Below are 8,735 nucleotides of genomic sequence, written 5' to 3' on the forward strand. Positions count from 1 at the left end.
AAGAGCTGGCTCTGCTTTTGTCAAAGTCAATCACATGCCTAACATAGACTTCACCTGTTTCTAGGTACTCTGTACGCCTTACTTTCAGAATTATATCCCACAAAAAGATATTCTCCAGTTCTAGGATCTACTTTTTTCTTTTCTCCTTGGGTTCAAATGCAAAGGCTTTGCTAATAAATACTCCTTGTGATTTAGTACTAGTTAACCCAAAAAACCCATCTAGACTCTTAATCATTTCTTTTGCTGTCTTGGAATTTTCAGACATGAAAGTCTCAATTTCATCCTATGAGCCCATAAAAAATTCTTGGCAATCCCATTTTTTAATTATCTATGAAACTGAAACAATTTCCTGTTAGTAGTCCTTGAAGCTTTACTCAATATCCCTGATTTTCTAGGTTAAGATGAAAATATCTTTCAAAAATTACAAAAATAATCTGACTCCAATAGTAAAAAGATAAAATAATTTTATTTACAAAAAATAGACATGCATCTTTGACATATTCATGTAGTTACATTTAACCAACTGTGAACAGATTAATTTCAAAAGATTAATTTACTCCAAGCAAGGTAAGAGAGAGAAGAGGATGTTTCATATGAAATGGAACAGAAGGGAAGCAACAGCCATGGTGGCTAAACATGTGGTCCCCAACCTTTTTAGTCCCCAGTGGTCCCCAACCTTTTTATCACCAGGGACCGGTCAACTTGACAATTTTACTGAGGTCCGGGGGGGGGGGGGTAGTCTTTTGCCGAGGGATGTCATTGCTGCCGCCAGAGCTTCTGCTCCGCTTGCTCTTCTGCCGGCGCCCCTGGCTTCCCGCTGCACACTGGGGGGCGCTAACAGCAGCATCTGCACAGTGCCATGCCAAGGGGGAGCCCCAGCCATGGCTGCTGCTGGAGAGCACCAAAGGTGAGCTGGCGGCAGAGTGGCAGGGCAGCCCCCACGGCAGCAGCCGGGGAGGAGGACGAGGAGGAGCTGCGGCCCGGTACCGACTGATCCACGGACCAGTATTGGTCCCCAGACTGGGGGTTGGGGACCACTGATCTAACCAATAAGAGGGTGGGGGCCAACTGCCAAGTATACCTAAGTGATACCCTTTCCCTCTTTCATGCAGAATTACAACAGCCAACTCCATTGGCAGTGAATTCCATAATTTACTTACTCATCTGTATTTGGTTAAGGGCCTTAGGGGCGGAGAGTGGGCAGGGCCAGTCCAGTTGAGGGCCCAATCAGAAGGCGCAAAGCGCCTTCCTATTGGGCCCTCACCTGGGAGTCCCCAACCCCCCCACAGGGAGCAGGTGAGGGCCCAATTGGATTCCGATTGGCTCCACACCTGCAAGTTCTAGCCAGTCGCCCCCCACAGGGAGTGTTGGCCACAAGTCGGTAAGCTGTGGCCTCCATGGGGGGGAGGGGGCCGGGGAGGCCTTCCCCTGGCCCGTGGAGCACACCCGCCACCTCACAGAGGCGCTGGGTACACTCCGTGGCCCCAGGGGAAGCCGCAGCTTCGGTGGGGAGGAGGGAGCCGGGGGTCTTCCCTGTGCCCGTAGAGTGCACCCGCTGCCTCCATGGGGTGCTGGGTGTGGTTGGCTTTGAAACCTAGTTGAGTAAATGTTTCCATTACTTACTCATTGAGTAAAGAAGTGTATTACCCACCAACTTCATTTAGCACCCCTGAGTTCTGTTATTAAGGTGGCAAAGAAAAAGCTCTCTATCTTCTTTCTCTACCCCATTTATACTCTTATAAACTTTTACCATTTTTTTCAGTAGCCATCTTACCATTCCCTTAAAGGAGAGGTGCTCTTACCTCTTAATTGTCTTGGCTGCCCTCTTCTTTATTTTTCCTCAATGCTACAATATCCTTTTTGAGATGCAGTAACCCAAGCTGTACACAGTAGTCAAAACTTCTGTATTCATACTCAACAGGCTGCATGACTCTTCCTTAAAGGTAAAGGTATCCCCTGTGCAAGCACCGGGTCATATGACCCTTGGAGGGACGCCCTCTAGCGTTTTCATGGCAGACTCAATATGGGGTGGTTTGCCAGTGCCTGCCCCAGTCATTGCTGTTTACCCCCCAGCAAGCTGGGTACTCATTTTACCGAACTTGGAAAGATGGAGGGCTGAGTCAACCTTGAGCCGGCTGCTGGGCTTGAACTCCCAGCCTCATGGGCAGAGCTTTCAGACTTCATGTCTGCTGCCTTACCACCCTGTGCCACAAGAGGCTCTTCCTTAGTTATATGCTAAAGCAGAAGTTGTCTGGATTCATTCCCAGGATTGTTTGTCACAAGCAGCATATTTGGAAAACAGCTACAAACCTTTGCGTAAACCAGTCAGCAATCACAACAAACAAATGAAAATCTGAGGACATACATTTTAGTTCAGCTTTCCATGTGTGAGAGAACCCAATTGTGGACATGCACAGCTAGAGAGAACTTCTGGATATTCAGATGGAACACCATGATCTTAAACTGGAGGGTGAAACATGTACTTTCACTTGTAATTATTTTTAAACTCTTTGATACACTCTCATACCATTTATATGGAAGATGTCACTACTAAAGAATTATCTCCATCTTAATCTAATGCCTGGTCTGAAATCCAACTGTGACAAAGGCTGATGTTGAAAAGTTTAGCTAAATAATGGTAGGCCTATCTGCTTTCTCAGTCACTTATTTACATATAAAGTAAATTATTAAGTCAACTGGGAAAACTGCAAATGTGAACTGAGCATTCCAGTATTCAGTAAAGCTATTGCTCCTGCTCCTGGCCTTCTCCCTCATCCGTCTCCTTCTCCATGAAACAAAGACTACTTTTGTTCTGGTGGATGATCTCCATATAAAGACATTTCATCACTGCAGATCTTCTTGGATCTCTCTTCTGATTTTGATACAGAAAATCATGGCACTCTGATAAAATGCACAAGGAATCTGGAATGGATCTTCATTGTTTAATATTTTTTAATCCAAGCAAAATCCAACTCATTACTGGAGATTACTGGAGATCTAGAGTCTTTCTTTTGGCATTGAATTGAGTTGTGAACACAGGGCTCTCTTTTGTAACCAGAGCTTTTCAGTATTTATGTTCAGCTTTTGAATGAGATTATCTGAAACTTTGGAATTTGGTGTCATCAATATTCTGGTGATAACCAGTTAGATATCTTTCTGGCAAAAGTTCTAGATACTGCAGTCTTCCTCTATGGTCAAGAGGATGCATGTTGAAGCTGAATCCAAACATGACAGAGATGATACTGGTAGGGAACCATGAAGTCTTGGAGGATTGATTTGCTTTTGTCTGATAGCATGAAGTTATAATATTAAATTAATTCATCATTGCTCTCCTTACTGAATCGCAAGGCAGATTACACCATGTAAAACAATATATAACTGAATATGACACATCAAATGCAATGTAATAAGGCTAGGATTACAAAGATAAGAACAAATGCAAAAAAGCATCATAGAATCATACAGTTGGAAGGTACCTCATGGGTCATCTAGCCCAACCCCCTGCACTATGCAGGACACTCACAACCCTAACACTCCTCCACTGTAACTAGCCACGCCAGACATATGATAAATAATGCAAAACAAAACAAACAGCAATAAAAAAGAAAAAAATAATGCAATATTAGTGGGTAATACATATAAAATACAGTATAAAAGACCACAGAACACTCACCTTAATAAACGCAGACTCCTTATTTCTTTTATGAAATGTTTTCCTTTATGAGAAAAACAATTCTGATTTTTTTTTTGTATGTGGAATGACAGAAGCATGGGAGATTATGCAGGTCTTTCCACGACAGAGAATTCGCTCAAATGAGCAAGCCTGTCATGGTGATGCATAGCAGAACAGGTAGTCTTGCAAGATATGAGAGTTCAGATGTTTTGATGGTTAATTCAAAGAATACAGAGGCTTAGTTTCAGACTCAAGCTTTTCTGCAAGCAACTGAGAACAGCTATAATTTGTCCCTTAGTTCTCTGACCACTGACCAGAACCTGCATTTGCAGCTACCTACTGTTGCAGCTCCCTCTGCCGGTCAGGATAACTATTTATTCCAGGGATTCCTGACGTTTTTGAGCCAGCAGACACCTTTGGAATTCTGACACAAGGTGGTGGATGCAACTATAAAACAGCTGGAATGGATGGCAAAACCAACCACAGAATGTTATAGAGTGAGGTTATACATAACTCTAGAACCCTTCAAAACTTCAATCAAAACACACTGTTTAGCAAGATAGCTTTTAAAATGAATATATTCTTGCATACATAAAACTAACCTCCAGCCATGCAATGAAGATCTTTGTGTGGTGGTAAACGTTGCTACTGAAGAAATATTTTTTTAAAAATGTGAGCAGCTAAACAGATCCCCAGTTACTAATCTGTGGTTCTCATGGGGAAAACCCCTGCCCCCTTCCTAAGACAACTTGACAAGCACCAAGAAAAGTGTCAGATGATGCTATGTTGCCTACAAATACCACACTGGGGGCTCTTGATCTATTCTAACACAGGGTCATGAAGGGATTTGTGTGAGATTATCAGTATCTTGAATTGAACCAGATGACTAATAGTTAATCAGTGGAGTAGCTACAGAATTACTGTCTAATACAGGCTTTCTCAGCAAGGGTTTCATGAACCCTGGGGTTTCTTGATGGCCCTGGGTTTCCCAAATGGGTGGGAGTTAATTGGTTTTAAGATTATATATATATAATATATATTATTTGTTAAACGTTTATCAGGCGATATGACCATATATAGTCATTTCAACCAGCTAGTCCCCTCCCAAAATGGCCAACGATGGGCCTGGAGGGGGTGGAAAGGGAGGGGGCCCCGGGTGGGCATGCATGCAGCTATGCTTCCCAACTATATTCTGCACAACCACACCACTTCTGGGGTTTCTCAAAGCATGAAGAATGTTTCAGGGGGTTCTCAATGGTAATGATGTTGAGAAAGGCCGGTCTAATACATAGTCTGTCTAGCTTCCAATCATAGCTGAGCTGTACCAACTGAAGTTTTGGGGTTGACTTTAAAGGGAAGTTCAGTGTCAAGGTCACCATGGATTCAAGTGGCCAGATCTGCCAAGTCAAGATAGGGAAACACCTTCTTGGTTAAATTAAGATGGAAAATTTTTTTGCAGTTGCTTTAACTTGCTTCTCTAACAATAATATGGATGCAGTATACCCCGTAGGTTCTTGATAGGGTCAGCTGAATCCTATCAAGTGTGGGAAATACAAAATCCAACATGACTACAGCCTTCCCAATCAGCATTACTTCAGTTTGTCAGGATTCACTTTCAGCTTGTTCACAGTTAGTCGTTTAACCATAATATCAGGCAGAGGCATAAGAACATAAGAAGAGCCCTGCTAGATCAGACCAGTGGTCCATTTCCTCCAATATCCTGTCTCACACAGTGGAAACCAGTTACTCTGAAGAGGCATCCACAGGACATAGGAGCCAAAGGCCTTTCCTTTTTGTTGCCTCCTGGCTCTGTGATTTAGAGGTTCAATGTCTCTGAATGCAGAGGTTCAAGACCTCTTCTCCATCACTAGATGATATGGATAAAGAAATACAGAGCTGGTTGTCATTAATATACTGATGGAAGTCAACTCAAAAGCTGATGTTCTTTGTGTTCTCCATTGCCTCAGCCACTCTACCCTCAAAAGGATAGAGGAGGATAAACTGAAGTACAGAATAAAGAAATAAGAGTAAAAGCATATAAATAAGAGTATTAGGTGCCTTCTGCTAGTTGTAAGTGCCTTGCTGAGTAGCTCCTACAAAAACCTGCTCTCCTTAATGAGGCAGGAAACAAACTGAGGAAAGTGAGTTACTTCACCCAGGAGTCTTCCTACCCCGCAAGAAACAAATGAATAGAACTTAGAAATCTGGTTTTAATTGAATTTTAGAACTTTTACTTGATGTTTTTGTATTCTATATTCTTTTACCATTGTTCAGTGCTCTGGGGTAGAGGGGTAGTTTAGAAATCCAAAAATAAATAATAATTTATTCCTGCCTCCTTTAATGGGCAGTTGGAAATCATCCGTGTCAAGATGCCCTCTCTCCACGATAGCCTTGCCAGCAGCAGCTCTGACTGCTCTGCCACGATAGCCTTGCCAGCAGCAGCTCTGACTGCTCTGCCACGATGGCCTTGCCTGCAGCAGCAACTGCCTTGCTCCACTGTGGTAGTCATGCCTGGAGCAGTAACTGGCATGCTCTGCTGTGGTGACTGGGCCTGGAATAAGAGCCAGCATGCTCCACTGCTATAGCTGGGCCTGAAGCAGCAGCTGGTGTCCTTTGCAGCCGGATCACAACAGCAGCCAAAGTCCTCCACTATTGCTGCTGGGCCTACTACAGCTGGCCTGGAGCAGCTGCTGGTGTGTTCCTCTGCTGCTGCCAGGCATGGAGCAGCACCCAGTGTCCTCTGCCACAGCGGCTGGGTCAGAACAGCTTCCAGTGGGACTCCTGGGCTATGCTGCTGCCACCGGACCTAACACAGCTCCTCTATCTTGCGGCCAACGAGAGAATTTTAATTTTTAAGAACTACATTAATATTTTTTTCATTTTCAGATTTTTCTACACACCACGTGTGCAGAAAAATATCTTTAGCCTCCATGTAGCCCTGATCTGAGATTTAGATGTCTGCAGATAGTGGCCATGGGTGATTAATAGCTTGTGTGTAATAATATAATATGTTTTAATTTAAATTGCTTTTGAAACTGTTAGGCAGTTTTATTTTCCTGCCCCTTTACACTGCATTGCTCACTGCATGGATTATATTGTCTATTCAGCATCCTGTAACTGTGAAAACCAATATATGTGATATATATAGTTGTTTCTTATTCATTTTTAATATGTGTACTAACCCAGTTTCATTGTATTCTTCATTGTATGCATTGTGCAGTGTCTTTTATAATTCTTTAACCCAGTGGTCCCCAACCCCTGGTCCGGGGACTGGTACCGGGCCGTAGATCAGTCTGTACCGGGCCGTGGATCCTCCTCCCTGGTTGCTACCTCGGGGGCTGCCCTGCCACTCTACCACCAGCAAACCTTTGGTGCTCTCCAGTGGCTGGGGCTTCCCCTTGGCATGGCACTGTGCAACTGCTGCTGGCAGCGACCCCCAGCGGGCGGTGGGAAGTCAGGGGCGCAGCGGGAAAGCAAGTGGACCAGGGGCTCAGGTGGCAGCGATGTCCCTCAGCAAAAGACTACCCCCCCCCCCGGGCCTCAGTAAAATTATCAAGCATTGACTGGTCCCCGGTGATAAAAAGGTTGGGGACCACTGCTTTAACCCTCCTTGAGACTCAATGAGAAAGGTGGACAACTAAGTTATATCAATCATGTGTATCTTTGCATTATTTAATGTGTCATGTTAATACTGAACACTTCAGTTGCTTTTTAGTCTTCTGGTTTGATCTATAACCTATTCATTATTTACTGAATCTTGTTGATTGTATTGACTCGCTCTGTGTAATCTGCTATGAATGCCAGTAAAAAGGCTAGCTATAAATAATATAAACAAATAAAATAAAGATACAAATAAAAGCATCTAACTTACAAGTATAAAATGAAAGATAAAATCAACACACTCAAATGGCATGCTTGCCAATCTCCAGGTAGTGACAGGAGATCTCCTAGGATTGTAACTGATCTCAAGGTAACAAAGATCAGTTCAACTGGAGAAAGGATGCTCTGTGGCATTATCACACACTGAAGTCTCTCCCCAAATCCCACAGCCCTAGACTCTAAAAATATCCAGGTACTTCCCAACCAGGATTTAGCAATCCTAATAAGAAACACATTGTTGATATGGATATATAGGTGGTCTGTGTAGTGTATTAAAAGCATGGATTAAGTTTTATACTGGTCCTGTGTATGTACTTGGAAATAAATCCTACTATCCTCATTACTTCTAGGAAGTGTGGGTAAATTCAGCATGCTCCAATGCATGAAAAGTTGGCTATATTTTAGCCCTAGCAAGATCAGTGAGAGGTTAATTGTAACTAATTTAGCCACCATCTTTTTCGATGTGTTACTATAAGTAATTTTAATTGGACTTGGATCAATGTGTTTTTAGATTAACACAGTCAAAGCATGTTTACCCTAAGTACATCTCAGTGGGATTTACTCCAATTGCACGTATGTATGTAAAGTTCCCTTTTAAGAAGTGTTTCTTGGGAGTAAGCCCCACTGAACAGCCTCAAGTTTGCATTTTAACCCAGTTTGGGACTTTATTGTTAAGAGTACAATCGTTTGCGTGCTTTACCTGAGAGTAAATTCCATTACCTGCACATGCTCGGACTGCATATTTGGGTTATCGTGTGGACCAGAGTGTGTAGATAATGCATTTCGGTTACAGAATTATCCCAAACAGACTGTATCGACAAAGATTCTGTCCGGAAACGAGAAATGTCCAGAAACACTGAATCTAGTTCGTGCCTCTGTGTGCGCGTATTTCCCTTCAGAGGCGAGGCGCGGGCATTCTACATACGCTTACTCTCTCGCTCTTCAAAGTTCGTCATAAATTGTAGTATTCGAAGTACGTTGTCGTTGTGAAGCGTGCTTGCGACGAAGGCTGCCTCGCCGAGGCTTATGCTCCGCGGAAGAAGTGTTTACACTGCGCAGCAACATTACTTGCCGCCTGGGCCTAGAGAGGGCGCCATGCCGCCAGAGCCCCGCCCTGCGCGCGCTCTTTCACTCTCTCGGGAGAGGCGACTTGGGTGCTTAACGAAACGCGAAGGGGGTGGGT

Source organism: Paroedura picta, chromosome 8, assembly GCF_049243985.1.
Source record: "Paroedura picta isolate Pp20150507F chromosome 8, Ppicta_v3.0, whole genome shotgun sequence".
In the NCBI taxonomy this organism is placed as follows: domain Eukaryota; kingdom Metazoa; phylum Chordata; class Lepidosauria; order Squamata; family Gekkonidae; genus Paroedura; species Paroedura picta.